A 20117-nucleotide genomic window follows, 5' to 3' on the forward strand; every position below is an offset into this window, starting at 1 on the left:
ATTCAGACCCAGAATACCTATGCACGAGGAGAAGGGACAAGTATTTCCCTTGATGATACACACAGCTGCAATACGAGGGAAAGTGGCCTTCGTTGACGGTTACGATGATTAGGGCAGACAATGGAGCATGATAATTATTATTGAAGAGGGATATCGAGTGACTGACTTCATCGATGGCAATCTGTTTGAAGAACAAGCAGATAGGGGAGAGACGATGGTGGAAGTGAGTATCATCTTTTGGGTAAAGATGATTAAAAGAGAAGTACCTCAGAGAATGATGTTGGCACTAAATCGTCCTGAATATTTTGATGACGACATAGCTAAGGTGCCTGTCTCAGTGTGGACTACAGGACCCTATGACGTAGGACTCTTGAAGGGGATTGGAGAAGTGAAGATTAAACTGAAACCAGGAACAATTCTACCAAGAGCCCGAAAATATCCCATGTCCAGAGATGCAGCTGAGGGGATTTTCAAGACAATTTCTGCCATGATGGACCAGGGCATCTTAGTGACGTCAGAGTCACCATGTAATGCGTCAGTGTATCCTGTGAAAAAAAGTAAAGGGGGGTCTTGGAGGCTAGTGCAAGACCTAAGGCCAATAAACGATATTGTTGTGGCCGAGTTCCCTCGTGTCCCTAACCCGCCTACAATCCTATGTAATATACCCGCTGAGGCAAAATATTTCACAGTGATTGACTAGAAAAATGCATTTTGCTCAATCCCATTGCACCGAGACTTACAAGATCTGACCTCATTCACGTTCGGACAAATGCGTCTGAAAAGTATGTGGCTGCCACAGGGGTACTGTGAGTCTGCTTCCATTTTCAACAGAGTCCTGCAGATGGACTTGAGCAATATTGCATTAAAAAGTGTCGTCCTGCAGTACGTGGATGACATCCCAATTTGCAGCACAACAGAAGAGCAATGCAGGCACGATTTTGTTCAGCTACTGACTATACTGGCTGAGAAAGGATATAAAGTTGACAAAGAAAAGTTACAATATTGCCAACAAGAAGTGCTGTACATAGGCCAGCTGATCTCACATGAGGGAAAGCAGGTAACCCCCGAAAGGGCTGAAGCCATATTGGACACGGCTAAACCGCACACGATAAAGCAGATGCAGAGCTTTTTAGGCCTATGCAACTAAGTCAGGGCATGGGTTTTCGACTACAGCTTTTACACTAAGCCTTTACTTGACCTGTTCTTGGTTCTCCTCAGACCCTCTTTCTTCCCCACTCTCCTCACCTGATTCGAAGTCTTCTGATCGTAGGTGGCGATGGGCCAGATAGTCCTTCTCCCTCTTGTGCGACGTGTGCCTGCCACGAGAGGAAGCCACAGTGAATGCTTGAATTAGCAATCCTGAGGCTCCTCTCCCGTGATCAGACAGTTTAGAAGGGGAAAAGCCAACCAAGGCGGAAAAAACCCTTCTGCCGAGTTGAGTGCCGAGTATTAATGACTGATGTCGGAGCTGGCCAGGAAGTTCGAGAATCATCAGATTCCAGGTAGTAGGCGGGCCGGAGGAAGCAAGCTGCAGCTGGCGTGCATGCTTACATAGGACCACTGTACACAGAGAGCCACTCGGAGCGGAAAGCCCAGAAAGAGACAAGGTAAGGCAGAGACAGGCACTCGCAGTTGCGGAGGCGCGCCGGGCGAGTAAAAACGAAAGGGTAAGATACCGGAAACCGGAGAGGCCGGCAGCAGGAGGGAGAGAGTAAGAGTCGGAACGCTAGGGGAGCGAACCGAAGAGATAGAAGCGGCGACAAGGAAAGCCGTGAAGTAAGAGCACTAGCGTCTTAACCCAAAGAGAGCACTGTCACCAAGCGTGTCAAGCTTATAAGGGAATAGGGGTCTCAATCCCCTCTTCCGAACCACAGAAGCCAAATAGATTGACCCCTCCCACCGTGGTTGGCACGGGCGCCTGAAGACTGATATCACAGGAAGCCACGTGGCAGCCAATGGGGGGAAGATGGAGTTAGGGAAAAGGGGATGGAGTGACAAAGGAAAGGAGGAGAACATGCACAAGCAAATGCATACAATACAGCGATATTCCTGAACCTGAACCTCTATTTCCTGAACGCCTAACCTGACCTCCTATACCTGTAATGAACTTACATACCAATCATAAGAGCTCTTTAAACTCCACTTTGCACCTCATAGAATACAAGCGGATAACCTAGAACATAGACTTTGAACATAACATATGGATTGAACATAACGTAGGACTTGGACAGTCATTTCTTGAACACACATAGATTTGCTTACAAGCTAAATGGCACAAACAAAAGGGTGTCCCTTTTTATGAAGACACGAGACACATGGCCCGTCGGGCACAATGAAGCCACAAACAATGATTTAGGAAAAAAGACACACGCAAACATGCCCTTGTACGGTGTGGACCCATGCATGTTCTTTACATAGTCTCTATATCCTTCCCAGTTTTATCCGTTCAGAGTTTTATAGCATGTTTTTCCACATGGCGTGTCTAATGCATGGCATGTATCTTAGGGCGTGTTACCTCACACACCCACTACAGCGTTGAAGTAGTCAATTAATAAACAAGTAAGCATATAGCAACTCCAGAATATGAAAACACTTAACTGATGGTCTGGATGCCTCACAAGGACATCCGGACCCTGAAGAGCGATGCCCGAAGTTTATGGGAGCCCACTTCACCGCCGCAGCCTGTGGTTATTCAGCTGTTCGTCACCGTCGCGGCCCGGGGAAACTCCAAGAGTCCTTCGGCGTCTGAGAATTTCTGCATGCCTGCTCCTAAGATGCCGTCGCCCGTGCGGAAAATCATTAATTACCTGCACCGAGGCACGGGCGGCGGCGAGTTTTAACCGTTGCTGCTAATGAGCAGCTGTTGTAGCGCGCGATAGAGAACTACACCTCTCCCCACGCCTCATGGGAAATGTAGTTTATCGCCTCTTGCAAAGCAAGAAGCGCCGACGACCTGAAGCTTTCCTCAGATTCCTGACAGTACCTCCTCTCTCAGGGCCCCTTCCAAGTTTTGCCTTCTCTGGATGTTGCAGATGAAATTGTCGCACCAATCTGGGTGCATGAACCGCACTAGCCGGTTCCCATGAACAATCCTCAGGTCCACATCCTACCCACTGGATGAGATACCATAAATGATTCTGTCTCCATCTTGAGTCCAGTATCTTCTTTACTTCATATTCTGCCTGTCCATCCTTGATAATTGCTGGAGGTCTCTGTACTCGTGTTCCCGGAGCTGCGGGTTTAAGCAAAGACACATGGAACACTGGATGTATCTTTAACGTATTAGGCAACTTTAATTTGCATGCCCCCGTAGATATACATTTCACAATTTCATAGGGTCCAATAAACCTGGGGGCAAATTTACGGGGTCCCTTTAATGGCAAATTGTGTGTTGAAAGCCAGACCTTATCCCCCACTTTATACTGAGGAGCAACTCTCCTATTTCGGTCTGCATATTTTTTATATTGTTCCTTAGCCTGGTCTAAATTGGCTCGTGCTTTCTGTCTGAGGTGTAGTAGTACCTCTTTTCTATCTTGAAGCATAGGAATATTCTCCATATCAGGTAGATGCTCTGGTAACATATTTTGTGTGTGACCATACAAACACACATTTGAAGACATACCCAATGAAGCGTGTTCAGTGTTATTATAAGTAAAGTCAGCCAACCACAAAGACTGTACCCAAGATTCACGACCCTCACTTAAATAACACTGTAAATATTGTTCCAGCGTCTGATTGACTCTCTCTGTTTGTCCATCCGTCTGTGGGTGATAACTGGTGGACAACGCACACTCCATGCCTAACATTTTACAAAAAGCACGCCAAAATTTGGAAGTTAATTGAGGGCCTCTATCAGATACAATACTATGAGGTAGTCCATGTAATCTGACAACATGTTGCAAGAACAATTCCGCCAATCTCCCTGCTCCTGGGATTCCTTTACAAGGTATGAAATGGGCTTGTTTAGAGAGATAATCCACCACCACCCAGATGGTGTCATACTGATCATCCAGAGGCAAATCAGTAATGAAATCCATGGATATATGTGTCCAAATCTTCTCCGGGGTGGGTAGTGGCTTGAGTAACCCTGCCTTTTTTTATGGTCTGACTTACTGCGTACACATGTTTCACACTCTTGAATGTACTTCATAGAATCTTGTCTTAACCCTGGCCACCAGAAATATTTCTCCAACAACCCTTGGGTCTTTTTGCTTCCTGAATGTCCTGCTAAAGGTGAATTATGACACCAATGCATCGCCTTCCTTTGCAAGGTGAGCGTCGGTAAAAACAATTTCCCTGCATAATAAGGAAGCCCATTGTGGAATGTTTCTGCGGGTTTTTTTCCCCAATTCAATTGCACCTTTCCTTTTATTTCTTGTTTTACTTGTCTCAGTAATTGAGTCATTACTGCTCCTACAACCTTTTCCGCAGGAATGATAGTCTTCACTTCGGTTACACTGCTTTCCATATTTTGCTGCCTAGATAAAGCGTCCGCCTTACCATTTTTTCTCCCTGGTCTAAAAGTGACTACAAAATTAAACTCATTAAAGTACTGTGACCATCTTAACTGCCTTGGACTTAATGTATGAGCTGTCTTGAAGTATTGTAAGTTTTTATGATCAGTGACCACTGTAACCTGATATTTGGCCCCCAACAAATAATGTCGCCACTCCAAAAATGCTGCTCTAATCGCCAATAACTCTTTATCGGTGATTGAATAGTTTTGTTCACAGCTAGTAAGCTTGCGAGAGTAGAAAGCTACTGGATGCCATACTCCTTAATCCTTTTGAGACAATATTGCTCCAACAGCCACGTTAGAAGCATCTGTTTCCACTTGGAAAGGTTTTTCTGAGTTAGGGTGTCTCAATACAGGAGCTGATGTAAATGCTTTCTTTAACTCTTGAAAAGCTACTTCTGCCTCGGTGTTCCAATCAAACTTAGTGGCTTTCCTCAATAATTTGGTAATGGGGGTAACGATTTGTGAAGAATTTGATATAAAGCGCCTATAAAAGTTTGCAAAACCCAAAAAGGACTGGATATCCTTAATGCATTGAGGCGCTGGCCATTCCGTAACTACTTGTACTTTTTTCTTGTCCATCACAATACCCGAGGGAGTCAAAATAAAACCAAGAAATTCCACTTGAGTGGTATGAAAGGCACATTTTTCCAGTTTTACATACATCTGATGGTCTTGTAATTTTGTTAACACTGCTCTCACATGCTCTATGTGTTGTTTTTCGGAAGAGGAATAAATTAAAATGTCATCAATATAAACTATAACAAACTGATCTAGAAACTCACTCAACACCTCCTGCATAAAGTATTGAAATGCTGCCGGAGCATTACACAAACCAAAAGGCATCACAAGATATTCAAACAAACCAAACTTAGTCCTGAAGGCTGTCTTCCACTCATCCCCCTCTTTCACACAGATGAAATGGTAAACCCCCCTCAAATCTAATTTGGTATAAACCACTGCTGTTTTTACTTGATCCAATAATACTGAAATCAAAGGCAAGGGGTACCTCTTCTTCACTGTCACCTTATTCAATGCTCTATAATCAATGCAGGTCCTAAGTGTTCCCTCTTTTTTTGGGACAAAGAACAAAGGTGACGACACAGGTGAGGTGGAGTGTCTAACGTAAATGCTAGTTTTCTTTTTCAGTCAAAGCGTAGATTCTGCTACAAGGTAATTTAGCCCCTGGTTCCAATTCAATTACACAATCATAAGATCTATGGGGTGGTAACCTGTCTGCTCCCCCTTTGTCAAATACTTTAGCTAAATCTTGATACTGATTTGGAATACTCATAGCCATTGCTCCCACCATTTGTGGTTCTGCCACCTGGTCTGCCAAATGTAATGCGGGTCTCGCCTCCTCCTCCATGTGACCCTGACACTCCACTCCTGCAAATACCACCTCTCGTTTAATCCAATCAATCCTGGGATTGTGTTTAAGTAACCAAGGCATGCCCAGAATGAGCCCAAACTGAGGTGCCGCTATTAAATCAAATACAATTTCCTCTATATGTCAAGACTCGCACCTCATTAGAATGGGTTTAGTTTGTTGACATATGGGTCCTGAAACCAATGGTGATCCATCCACTGATTGTACCCCCTCAACCTGAGCTTTTTCCCTTAAAGGTAAACCCAATCTTTTCGCCAATCCAATGTCAATGAAATTACCGGTGGCGCCTGAGTCCACCATTGCAGACACTAACTGCTTAGCACAGGCAAAAAGTAAAGTCACCAAAATGTACAAATGTGAATTTCTTTTCCCTGTCGTATTTGCACTCCAATTGGGGAACCTATTAATTTCTGGGCCTGTCGCCTGCGTTCCCCTAAGGCCGGCCCAGTCCTTTTCCCGTCTCAACCTTGCTTCTATCCACCCCTGCTCCTATTCGGGCAAGTTCTAATAAAGTGTCCTGGTTGTCCACAATAAAGGCACAAGTTGTTAGCCTCCCGTTGCTCTTTTTCTGCAACAGACAAGGGCCCCCTTATTCCACCAATTTGCATAGGTTCTCCTTCTGTATTCCTGTTTCCCTTACCCCGGTCCAACCTAGCAAAAGACAACACTTCTGGTCTTTTCTTCTCCCCCTTGCGTTCTCCAATACGATGATCCAATCTTAGAGCTAAGTCAATCATGGCGGTACATGTACTAGGCTGAGGTTCTACTTGAGCAATAGCATCCTTCAATTCCTCTTTGAGCTCTTGATAAAACAACACAGTCTGTTTATTCTCAGGCCAATCAGTTTCAATCACCAACCTGTTAAATTGGGTAACATACGAAACCAAGTCGCGTGTTCCTTGTCTTAAAGCTAACAATTCTTTGTCTTGACCAAAGACACCTCTCGGCGATCAAATAACCTACCAAACTCCACTAGAAAACCATCCCAATTATATAATAATGGATCATCCTTTTGCACCAAAGGCATAGCCCATGCTGCCGCATCTCCAGTTAAATAAGAAATAACAAATGCTGTTCTAGCTTGTGTTGTCTCAAACGCCTTAGGTTTGCACAAAAAATGAAGTCTGCATTGTGTTAAAAAGGTCATGTATTTCTTAGGGTCTCCTGTGAATCTTTCTGGTGTGGCTAATGGCACACTATTGGAGGGCTACACAATTACAGTAGGCGGGACTCTACCAGTTTGCCCTACCGTAGAAGTTCCAGCCCCATCCAGCGGGGTGCCTTGTGCGACCAACCCTTGTACCTGAGCTTTCAATATACTAGACTCTTGCCTAGCTTGTACCAATTCTACTTGTATGTCTTGTAGTGCTTTTAGCACAGCTGCTAAAGGGGGAGGATTCGTATCCATTTGGCCTGGGTGGTTCAATTACCCCGAAATCGGGGGCAGGTAATTCTGTCAAGCTTATAAGGGAATAGGGGTCTCAATCCCCTCTTCCGAACCACAGAAGCCAAATAGATTGACCCCTCCCACCGTGGTTGGCACGGGCGCCTGAAGACTGATATCACAGGAAGCCACGTGGCAGCCAATGGGGGGAAGATGGAGTTAGGGAAAAGGGGATGGAGTGACAAAGGAAAGGAGGGGAACATACACAAGCAAATACATACAATACAGCGATATTCCTGAACCTGAACCTCTTTCCTGAACGCCTAACCTGACCTCCTATACCTGTAATGAACTTACATACGAATCATAAGAGCTCTTTAAACTCCACTTTGCACCTCATAGAATACAAGCGGATAACCTAGAAAATAGACTTTGAACATAACATATGGATTGAACATAACGTAGGACTTGGACAGTCATTTCTTGAAAACACATAGATTTGCTTACAAGCTAAATGGCACAAACAAAAGGGTGTCCCTTTTTATGAAGACACGAGACACATGGCCCGTCGGGCACAATGAAGCCACAAACAATGATTTAGGAAAAAAGACACACGCAAACATGCCCTTGTACGGTGTGGACCCATGCATGTTCTTTACATAGTCTCTATATCCCTCCCAGTGCCCAGTTTTATCCGTTCAGAGTTTTATAGCATGTTTTTCCACATGGCGTGTCTAATGCATGGCATGTATCTTAGGGCGTGTTACCTCACACACCCACTACAGCGTTGAAGTAGTCAATTAATAAACAAGTAAGCATATAGCAACTCCAGAATATGAAAACACTTAACTGATGGTCCGGATGCCTCACAAGGACATCCGGACCCTGAAGAGCGATGCCCGAAGCTTATGGGAGCCCACTTCACCGCCGCGGCCTGTGGTTATTCAGCTGTTCGTCACCGTCGCGGCCCGGGGAAACTCCAAGAGTCCTTCGGCGTCTGAGAATTTCTGCATGCCTGCTCCTAAGCTGCCGTCGCCCGTGCGGAAAATCATTAATTACCTGCACCGAGGCACGGGCGGCGGCGAGTTTTAACCGTTGCTGCTAATGAGCAGCTGTTGTAGCGCGTGATAGAGAACTACACCTCTCCCCACGCCTCATGGGAAATGTAGTTTATCGCCTCTTGCAAAGCAAGAAGCGCCGACCTGAAGTTTTCCTCAGATTCCTGACAAAGCAAGGCGTTGCAACGCAACGACCGCTGGGAGCGCGATGGCTAAGTGCCTCCCAGTGGTCGCCATTACCCAGACGTTGGAGGAAACGTGACGGAACTATCTGTTCTGCCTTCCGCAATGGATCCGCTAACGCAGAAGTAACCGCCAAGCATGTCGGCGGATGACATTACTTCAGGCCCTAAAGAAGGCCAAAGTGACGAAAGAAAAGATCGAATAGTCTGATACCATGGAGAAAGGGTTTGCTGAACTCAAAAGAGCTATTTGCACAGCTCCAGTTCTTGGGATTCCCAATTATGCAGAGGAATTTTACCTGTTTTCGCACACAAATGGCAGCGTTATGACAGCAGTACTCACACAGAGAACCACGATGGGGTACAAACCCCTTGCATACTATAGTGGGAATTTGGACCCAGTAATGAGAGGTCATTTCCCATTTGAACAAAGTTTAGCTGCCGCACCGTTCGCCGTAGAGAAGCTACAATTGTAATGGGATGCTCAATGACGTTGTACGTCGAGCACTCGCTATTTGCCATTCTAGAGAAACCAAAGGGCACATTGACATCTCAGAGAAGTGATCATATCAAATCCTTTGATTAAGGTAGTTCGATGCAAGATAGTGAACCCAGCCATGTTTATAGCATAGCCAATCACTGAAGGAGAACCAATACATGACTGTGCACATTATGAAGAATTCTATGATGAAATCCCCAGGGTGAAAGGAAATGCTTTGGCAGAAGGAGAGTGTGTCTTTATTGACTATTCTTCGAGGATCTATCAAAGTGACGGACAAAGATATACAGGCGTTGCTGTAATGAAACACACAGCAAATGGAGAATTTCGAGTGCTTCTTAGTGCACAAATAACATCTCATTACTCAGCACAGGCTGCAGAATTATTGGTGTTGATACTATCCATTGAGAATCACGCAGACCAGGAAGTCACGGTGTACAGTGACTCCTCCTATGTGACGTCAACAGTGCACGCAGGCTTAGCGCGCTGGAAAAGGAGGGGCTACCTCTGAGCGGACGGCACGCCAGTGCAGCACCCAGCCTTATTGGACAGGCTGATTATGGCACTACAGCTCCCAGTGGGCATAGCGGTTGTGAAATGCGCCGCCCACACGAAGGGGACAGATTTTATCTCACGCGGAAATCAAGCAGCAGACACGGAAGCCAAGCGTATGGCATCCAAAAGTGAGATGATTATAGAAGTGGAAGTCGGCCATATCAATGACAGAATGATGGTTGCACGAACGACACCTGAAGCCTATAACGGCCTTGAGCAAACGTAGCTAATGGAACTCCAAGGGGAGGCACCACAGGAAGAGAAAAACCTGTCAAAACGTCAAAGGTGTTCTTTAAACCCCTCTGACAGCTTGCGGTGACAAGACAGCACTGGTAAACCAGTAATGCCTGTAGCCCTATTAAAAATAGCGCTGGAGCAGTTACATTACCCGGCGCATATGACAAAGGAGAATCTAGCAGCAACGCTTGCGGAAGACTGGTTCATACCGAATTTAGCTGAGCATGTTGCGTTCTTTATAGTGAACAGTATAATCTGCCAGCAATTCACGGCGGGGCACACATTAAAAGTAATGAGGAGTCATCCCCAGGCCAAATGAGCCTTTTCAGCACTTGCATGTCAATTACGTCGACATGATTCAAGTATGTAACGGGTACAGATATTTAATTGTTGTGGTGTGTCCATTCTCTAGATGGATAGAGGCAGGTCCATGTACACACCCAGACTCTACCTGTGCGGCCAAATTTCTAGTGAGGGAAGTGTTCCCAAGGTGGGGGATGTGCGAAGTCATGAGATCAGATAACGGCCCTCTTTTCGTTAATGCAATATTTGAGCAGATGTAATGACCCGTGACCCAAAACCCCACTGGCATGGTCACATGCCAGGTAGGGTTAAGGCTCAGGGTTCACTTAGGTCCCCAAGGGCCTTGCACTATCCTCATGCACTTTCCTGGAGTCAGTCCTGGTGCCTTTGGTGCCAGGCTCATGTTCAGATTGGGACACAGTCTTGAAGGGACTACTTTTCATTGGAGGTCTGCAGCCAACATGGAGGCACCCACACATCCTAGTTCCTAGAACCAGACTGTGCGGTGCAGTGTTTTGGGTGTGGTAGCCCGGACTACTTTACCTGGACTACTTTACTAGAGGGCTATATAAACCACACCCAAGTTACAGAACGTGCTTCGCGTTATTCTGCAGCCAGCAGCGTGACGCTCATCGTGTCCAGAGACCAGAATCTGGCGATCCTTGAACAGCGGACCTGCAGAGGAGACAAAAGAACATCATTAGCAGTCTCTACTTACCTGCAGCTCCCAATCCGTCGAGTATCCGTCTTCCTGCAGCTTGCGGTCTTTCATCCAGCATCACCAGGACATCACGCACGCACCAGAACGAAGCACCTGGAGGGAGAGAGAAAGAAGGACAACGTTAAAATAGGTTGCTCACAGCATTTGCGGCAGTAATCACGAGAACCTCACCTGGCTGGTCATTTCTTGGCCGGCTCCGCTCCGGGAAACCTTCACACACCCAGAAAGACCATTGCGACTTGAAAAGGAATAAAGAACACAGGTTAGCAAAAGAAGACATTACCGCGCCTCACTTCGCGCTTAACCTACCATCCATCACACGCTCCTGCGTCCATCATCCGGGTAGGAGCCCGATCCAAGCTGCGCATCCACCGAACCTCCGTGCACCTAAGGAGGAATAAATAAGGAAAAGACATTAATAACAAGAAAGGAAAGCAAGGACATTTTAAGATTGCTTTAACCAGACTTACCTCCTTAAAGACACCAGTGAAGTTAACTCGGTCGCTCAAACCCACAGAAAACTACACGCCCCTGCACAGAAGGCAGGACGGAGAGCACGCCAGACATCACAAAAAGGTGAGGAGTAGGCCATCAGATTGAATCCAGGGAGCGGGAGGAAGAAAACGAAATCTGTTCCTAAGTCCAGTCCTCCTGTGTTTTCAGGCCTGACCTCCATAGAAGGCACCATCCGGAATCGGGAAGGGTCCAGGGTGAATCCGGCAACCAGGTGAGCGTAACAGCAGATCAGCTTGCTGCTTGGTATAAAGCACAAGTTCTTGTCAGCGTATCATCCGCAAGGTAAAGCAAGGTAATGGGATCTGTGAGAAGCTCAACGGCTTGTTAAAAGAGAGGATAGCCAAGTTGAAGCTTACTCTAAAGAAGGGATGGTTACACTTCCTTCCACTGGCACTGTATGCACTTCGGAACCAACCAGGTTCCGACCATCATCTTGCACCACACGAGATAGCCACGGGAAGAAAAATGAGAACTCCCCAGACACCCCAAGATAGAGCTAGATGTGATGCCCAGTCAACAGGAGAGGTTTTAGGGTCTGAAATGCTAAATTATCTGAACTGCATGACATCTTGCCTCACTGTAATTTCAGACCAGTTTCAGCAACGACGAAAAGGGTTCAGCGCAGCACAGAACACAGAAGGAGACACTCCAACAGACCAAGTTCAAGGTCTAAGTGTTCCACTCGTCTTCCCTGGAGACGCTGTCCTTGTGAAGAATCATGCAAGGAAAAAGTGGGACGAGCCAATATTCAACAGTCATTTTATAGTGGAGGACTGCACTCTGTCCGCAGTGAAGCTACAAGGCAGGAGAGCTTGGATTTTTCTCAGCGATATCAAACCTTACATTGGAGAAGGCCCCCTGCCTGCACCCCAACGAGAGGAATCGACGAGCGACAGGGAAGAACCACAACACGTGCAGGCGAGATCCATGACGAGGAAGAAGGACGCATGACCAGCGAAACAAGGACAAAGAACATTTTGCAAATTGTGGCTTAAATTGGACACTTCCTCTAAGCAAAAAGGGGATAAGGACATAAAAAAGGACACTCTGTACATCCTAGTTGCAGGGTGAAGGAAAAAATTGCGCGTATAAGCCACAACATAATCTGTTGATTCGAAGTTTGGACTGAGGCACACTTAAGCCTTGATGAGAAAAGAATATGCCAAATTTTGACCGAGGACACTTACATTGGAAGCAAATACAGTATCCCGACTCATTAAATACCGAGACCCTCTTCAGAATCACTTATGGTGTCCCGCAGTAGCGACATCGCCAAGGATGTGGTCACCTATTTCAACCTAGTACTAAGATCATACCCGTCATTGGTAGGGAGGCTCACCAGTGTCAGACTTTTTACAAGATCCTGAAAACGAAAAGACAATAAGACAGCTCCTCACTGTCATTGCCGAACAATTCATCGTATTCCCTGAGTACAGTGAGAAGGAATCAAATGTTCCCAACACAGGCGGAAATAGATGAGCTTATCAACACACTGTTCTTTCGCATAATCAAAGACTGTCCAACTCTTATCTGAAGAACAACAGACACACTTACATTTCTTTGAGACCCAGCAAACACTGAACATTTAAGCCAATTTTTAAATAAGATCATAATTCTAGTCGCACTCCACGCGACCGGACAGTGCTACATCAAGTAAAAAACATATAATCCTGAACCCAGCAAGACAGGACAGATGTCCCTGTCACCAGAAGACAGCATATTGGCACACAATGTCCTTTTTCGCCCAGTCACTGACTTTCAAGAGCTAGTGGGGAGACCTATCAATGTTGACGTCCTCACATTCATCAGAGATCCAGCTAATGTCGCACAGATGGGAATGCTCCTGCATGGAATCGTGCTTCAAGTGGAACTTTCTAACCATCAGAGGAGCTATCTGAGGAGATTCTAAAAAGCCTTCTGCCAAGGGACAGATCGAGGAAGCAGTGTCAAGAACTTGACTTGTTATATTTGTTGTTATTCTTCCCTATTTCTTCGTACTGATCATAGTACAATATGTCCTCAGGACTGAAGCAAATTCGAGGAGTGGATTGGGAGCTTACTTTCTTTGAACATGCACAGTAAAGGGACTCACTGAAGTGTTATTTATTTGATTTTTTCCATAGTCTAGCAAAGTAACTGTATCCTGAAATAAGAGACAATTTGTCACTCGCAAGAAGGGGGGGGCACACCTGTGGAGTACCGGACACTCTCAAACACAGCAACAATAAACACTGACAGTTGACGAATGATCGAGATGGGGGTCCAGAGCAGCAACCTGGCACTCCCACAAGAAGAGAGGCACCCCTGCTTCTCTGGAAGAAAGTGCTTCCGCCTAACGTATAGAACCATAATGTACCTTTGTATCATATTCACCATTATTTTATTTTCATTAACTATCAGAACTGCATTCTTTATTGGTGCACAAAGCGTTCCAATTTCGGTGCACCCACCTAATGATGCATGCATGAAACCCACAAAAGCACCCAGACCTTATATAGTTATTCCAGTCCCTAGAAGATCTGATGGTGGAGTGAATGAACTTGAAATGAATGTGATTATCAATGATACACACACACTTGTGGTAACAAACAAAAAGAAAAGCCGGAGACAGGGTCAGCAAGGAATGAATGAAGTAAAATCACTGACAACTACATGCACACGAACACTGAATGCACATGAAACAGGCCTAGTGTCAATGACTGCAAAACCACAAACCAAAGCAGCAGAGAAGAAGACTGCCTGCCATATGAAACTTCACAGAAGATGTTGTGAGAAAACAAAAAGAGTTAAGAGAAAAACTAACAGAAGCAGTCATATCAGAAACTCTTGAGAAAACAAAAGCCAACTCGGAGAAACTCTCTGCACGGACACAACTGATAGTAGACTCATTATTCCCGCACATAGCCGGAGCGAGGAAACTGCAAGAGGAAATGAAGAACAAAACCGCAGAAACTGTATTGCCAAGCACATATGTCCTAATACAAGGGACAAGTACCAGTTCCACAATACAGCCATATACCGGACCAGCGTCAGGCTGGTTGGCATGGGCATTTGTATCCATCATGAAAAGGATGTATGAAGAAAAGGAAAGAGCTACCAGAATCTTGTCCACTCAAATGGCGAAGATGAGGAGACCTGCACCATGGGCCAGGATACCTGAAACTCCCCCAGCAAGAAAAAGCCATACAGACGCATTCAGAGATGTAGTAATAGCAAACTACATGAAAACCTTAAGAATCAAGAGAAGCATGCATGGAGATGACAATGAACTGAATGACTACCTGGATAGTACAGCATATCTGGGAAACAAAATTTGGTACCAGCACATGAAGGAAGTTGGAAGACGAAATTCCGAAGGGGAATGCTTTGTTTGTGCACTCCTACCATACAGCATGGGGAAGACCAAGATCTTCGTGGCTATAGAAATTGATGTCCCAACAGCACACTGTCTCTCACACATAGCAATGTGTAAGACCAGATGCCAGTTCATGGGAAGTGATGCCTCATTGATATGGGCAACTGAAATAGCTTATCCCAATGAAGATGATTATGTCCAAGACATTGACACGAAACAGAGCTCATACTAGGAATGATGTGATCAGGTATGAGAAGCCTGGAGTTAAAGGAGCAGGAATAGGATGGGAAGTAAACCCAAGACTAAATGTCCAAGGAAAAACCCCAGAAGAGGCTCAAATTTGGGGCACAGTGCTTTCACCAGACGGATGGGAGAAAGGAGTAGTGATATGTTGAGCATGGATTGTCCTCAGAGCCTGCAAAGAAGCAATTGGAAAATTCAAAAAGACTGTGCAAGCCATTATGGCCAAAACTTGCAAAACTATTCACATGGGTTGAAGACAGGGGAGAACCCTTGCAGATAGTGCCCCTAGAAAGCCCAATATTGTGCTTCAGAAACAATGGCACAAGGAAGATGGGAGAGAATCAGAACTGTGGACGAATCTTTGATGCTCCAGGAATGGTACATGGAACCGCAGTAATTATGGATCATTATTGGGCATGCGGATCCAAAGCATACATCAGACTACCGAAAAACCGGGGAGGCATATGCACAATAGTGAATGTCCACGTTCCAGCATTGGTGATCCCCAAAAGTGACCTGAATATTGACAGTTTCCCGAAAGCAGATGCTCACCTGAGAAAGAAGAGATCTGTGGAACTGATAACTTGAATGAAGAGAGAAAATTACTTCTCTGCCAAATCAGAAGAAGCATTTCATGCAATCCCATATGAACGAAGGCTGTTCAGCCTCACCTCATCAGTGTTCACGACGCTCTTCGTGCCAAGAATCCAAGCTGGAGTAAATACTAAATGGTTGCAGATAACCAGATGGGAGTTACTGCAGACGATCAACACGACCATAAAAGGGTTCAATGCCATCAAGGAAGAGTTAAGAGCCATCAGACTGACTCTCCAGAACAGATATATCCTTGACGTGATCACAGCCATGGATGGAGGAGCTTGTGCAAAAATTGGCGAATCATGTTGCACATTTATACCATCTCACGACGAGGAAAATAGAACTTTAACAGAAGCAATAGGCATGCTGACAAACTTGCAGAACCAGATGATCAACGAAACTAACAAAGTTGATGATCACAACTAGTTCGGATCACTGTTTTCATGGATTCCACAATGGATGGCAGATGCATTCAAGTTCTTAGGAGCCCTGCTAGTGATGATATTACTAGGATTTTGCATTATCAAGATAATAATCTCGCAATGCCAGAAAACTGCGAAGAAAGCAATAGGGATGAAGATCATGATTGATGTCCAAAGATCTAACTGATGAAGAAATAAGAGACTTTGTGAAGGCCAGCAGGCATGCACCAGAAGGTACAAAGTTTCTTTATCCCAGGAAACGCAGAAATTATGTGGGAAGATGGATTTACTGCAGCCCAAATGCACAATGTCAACTGATGACATGGAATAAAGACGAGCATGCAAGGTCAGCAGGAAACCTAAAAGGAGTAATAAAGATATGAACTCCAAAAAGACAAGTCTTCAAACCATCATGTACAGACCCAGAAGATGAAGAAGGAATGAACCAACCCAGATGATGAAGTGAAGATGAATACAGAGGAACAAAGTAAGATGAATCCAAAGGAAGAAGTGAAAGTGGTCGATGAATCGCCCAGAGGGGGGAGTGTAGAGGAGGTCCCAAATAAAGCCTGCACTCCAGTCACCCATTTTGAAGTACCAGGAATGTTCACACCAAAATATGTGACGTATGATGAGTAAATAAACCAGCAGAGAGCCGCACTAGGGCTCTGCCCAGTACCTATCAGAAGAGCAACACCTATTGAAGTACCAATACCCAGAAAACCATGGGCAATAAGGTATCCATTGAGAAAACCCTACCAGCAAATGAGACTAAATGAAGATTGCCTAAGTACCGTCCCGGAAGAAACCAAAAAGGCCTTAATGGAAGACGAGTGGTGACATCACGAAGGCCTGGACGGACTCGCTGATAGAAGATATGACGACCCAAGGATGACACAAAGGGATGGAAAGCCATGAATAAGGATATCATGAACCTCGAAGAAGAAAACGTTGTTGAAATACACAGAAGCTTAAACTGTAAGCAGGATGAAGACATTCAACCAGCTAACACCTGTACATATGCTTGTAACCGCAAGAAAGCAAGAAAACAGTGCAGCTTGCTATGCTAAGTAGAAGAATAGAGCGGCAAGGGCCATTATACATAATCTAGCTCAAAGCGAAGCACAGTATTATAAGTGCAAGTCCACTTTACACAAAAAGCAGAATCAAATCAGATTACTAGAGGCCAAACAGAACAAGATTCGTATTCTAGCTAAACGAGAAGAGACAGCTGAAACGAAACTCAGCAGATGCAACTTGCGCCAGGAAGAGCCAAGGTCAGACCAATAGAAGGAACGAACAGTAGCTTCACATAATTGAAACTTAAGAACAGAATATCCTGTCTTTGGAAGGTCGGGATTAGGAGGCGTAGGCAGGTGGCAAGTCGAATAAGAATTAAAGGCACAAATTGAGAGAAACTCAGCAAATTCACGGTGTGGGTAGCACATGACCATCCGAGCGAGAAGGAGCATGGGTTCACACCTATGCTTGGCATCCACCCAGACAGAGCTATCAGAACTTTTCTAGACCAGAAGATGCAGTTTCGAGGCCAACCACAGTGAACTAATTGACACATAGCCACTAAAGTAATGATTGATTGAAGGAAGGCCGGGTGAATCAAGGGGCACCCTGCACCTGGCTGACCGTTCTGCGTGCTGCTAAGTAAAGTTAAATTTATGCATTGGGTTGATGCCAACCCAATCACAATGGACCAAATAATCTAGGGTCCTATAGTTGGTAGAACCAATGGGACATCGTACCTTTAGTGACGTCTACAGTAGTCATGTTTGAAGGAAGGGCTTAGATGCCCACCTGACAGTGTTTACCCAATCCCTTCACCCCGTTATCATATACAGATATAACACCTATATTAAAGTTACCTTTTCCTAACCAATAGAAATGTGTATTAACTTTTGAGTGTTACACGTCGGATTATGACAACTTTTGAGTATAAATGTCACTGTTTGTATGAAGTTCGTCAGAGTTGAAGCGAGACGGACTATCACATCACTGCTGATTTCCATGACTCCCTGTTTTTTGTACTTGTCATTAAATGGACTCCCTTTGCCAAACCATTGAGTTGTCCTTATTGATTGGTGTTGGAGTAATAAACCTGCACCCCATCCATCTCAAAGGTGCAGCTATCTCGTCTTAAAGTACTCCAGAGCAAACCTCGGCTCTATGGGCCGGCCGGGGGTCTCCCCAGTACAATGTGATGTCCTTCATGTCTTATCTAGTTTCCACTGATGTCAAGGTAGACACTTGCAAACATTACTTGTAGGCTATTGGTGCATACCTAAAAAGAGAACATAAATCTTTCTCTCTCTCCAACGAAGCCATTCAAAGGCACTTTGCGGACCTTCTACCTTTACACCCCCCTATTCGTGAACCTCCACCTCAGTGGGATCTCAACGTGCTTTTGTCAGCTCTAATGCAAAAACCATTTGAGCCTATGGCCTCATGTGAATTAGAATTTCTAACTTGGAAAACTGCATTCTTAGTAGCCATTACTTTGGCTAGAAGGATCGGAGAGCTCCAAGCTCTCTCCTCAAAGGAACCTTGTATAGTGTTCCATAAGGATAAAGTAGTCCTCCTTACAGTCCCCTCCTTACTACCAAAGGTGGTTTCCGATTTTCATTTGAATCAGGAAATATGTCTTCCCGTTTTTCTTCCTAGGCTGCATGCTTCTGCGGCCGAGGAGACATTACATAACCTAGATGTTGTAAGAACTCTAAAATTCTATCTAGAAAGGACCAAACCATTCAGGAAAGCACACCAGCTCTTCATTACTTGCGGGGGTCTTTCTCTTGTCAATAAGGCAGCTAAAGCTTCCATCACCAGATGGGTTGTCTTCTGTATCTCCAAGGCTTATGATATCAAAGGGCTTGTGACTCAGCATATACTTCGGGCTCATTCCACTAGAGTCAAGGCAGCACCCGTAGCCTTCATCAGGCATGTTGCCATTGCAGACAACTGTAAAGCGGCTACCTGGGCCTTCCCGCTTGATTTTTGCAAGAACTATGCTATGGATACATCTTCTAGAAATGATGCAAAATCCGGCCAAGAGGTGCTGTATGAATTCCATACATGCTGTCTTCTCCACCCTCACTTATTCCAAGGCTTTTTAGTCTGGTCCCAACCAGTCGGGAAGGAGGGAGAGCCAGGACGAAAGAGAAAAGAAAAATTACCTTCATGGTGATTCAGGTTCTCTTAGTCCAAGCTCTCCCTCCTTCGCAATACTCACTCAGCCATCCCCTACTGTACGCATATACTTAATTTCTACTGCCATCGACGGATCCACAGGAACTGGGTGTGGAATGTTGGTGACATAGGGGTAAGGTGTGGCCTGGCGTGCAGAGGGATGCACGTGTGACGGAGGCCCTACCCCTTCAAAATTTCTTAAAGTGACAGCTCTCTTTTACAGCCAGCTTTTCCGGCCCGCCTGCAGAGACCAGTGTTCCCAACCAGTTGTGAAGGAGGAAGAGCCTGGACTAAGAGAACCTGAATCACCATGAAGGTAATTTTTCATATTTAAAGTATCCTATGTGTGGTGTATTTGATCAGGTTTACATATAAGACTAGTTGCACTTTGGTACCAGCCCGTATCCTCCTAACTGTGATGGTTGTCAGTTCTACAACATTACCCAGTGAAAGAGTTTTGGTCTAAATTGGTGGGGCTCTTCCGTTCAGGATATGTCTCTTAACAGCCCTCGCCAGATGGCTGTGGAAAAACCTCTCTAACATTGTTAAACAGATGTATTTTCTACCCACCCAACTCTGGTCGTTGGTGGTCGAAATGCACATGGATATGTCGCACATGCACATCTTAGGACATGCTGCCTATTGGTCATGGGGAGAAAGGACTGAATTAGGTAGCTAGGTTGCTGTTTGTTTGTTTCAACAATACTATTTGAATTCATATTTCTGAAGAATCCCTTTGGATGAAAAGGGAGTCCACAAAGCTTTTGAATCTATATAAGATGTTACAAATGCTGGAAAACTATCATTACCAGTAAGTAACTCATTCTTTATTTTCACTATTTTCGAAACACTATACACTTTATCATAAAATAGTACCGTTGTAATATTGTTTGGTCTTTTAGCAGACTTTGATATGTATTGCCATTTTAATGGAGTTG

The 20117-nt window shown here is 45.0% G+C and overlaps 1 protein-coding gene across 2 annotated transcripts in view; it reads left to right on the top strand.

The window, feature by feature from the left end:
* SRPK3 (SRSF protein kinase 3) overlaps window positions 1–20117 on the top strand; it is a 1021015-nt gene that overhangs the window by 801082 nt on the left and 199816 nt on the right. The window lies entirely within an intron of this gene.

This window comes from Ambystoma mexicanum, chromosome 2p (genome assembly GCF_040938575.1).
Source record: "Ambystoma mexicanum isolate Mex_15411 chromosome 2p, UKY_AmexF1_1, whole genome shotgun sequence".
Lineage (NCBI taxonomy): Eukaryota > Metazoa > Chordata > Amphibia > Caudata > Ambystomatidae > Ambystoma > Ambystoma mexicanum.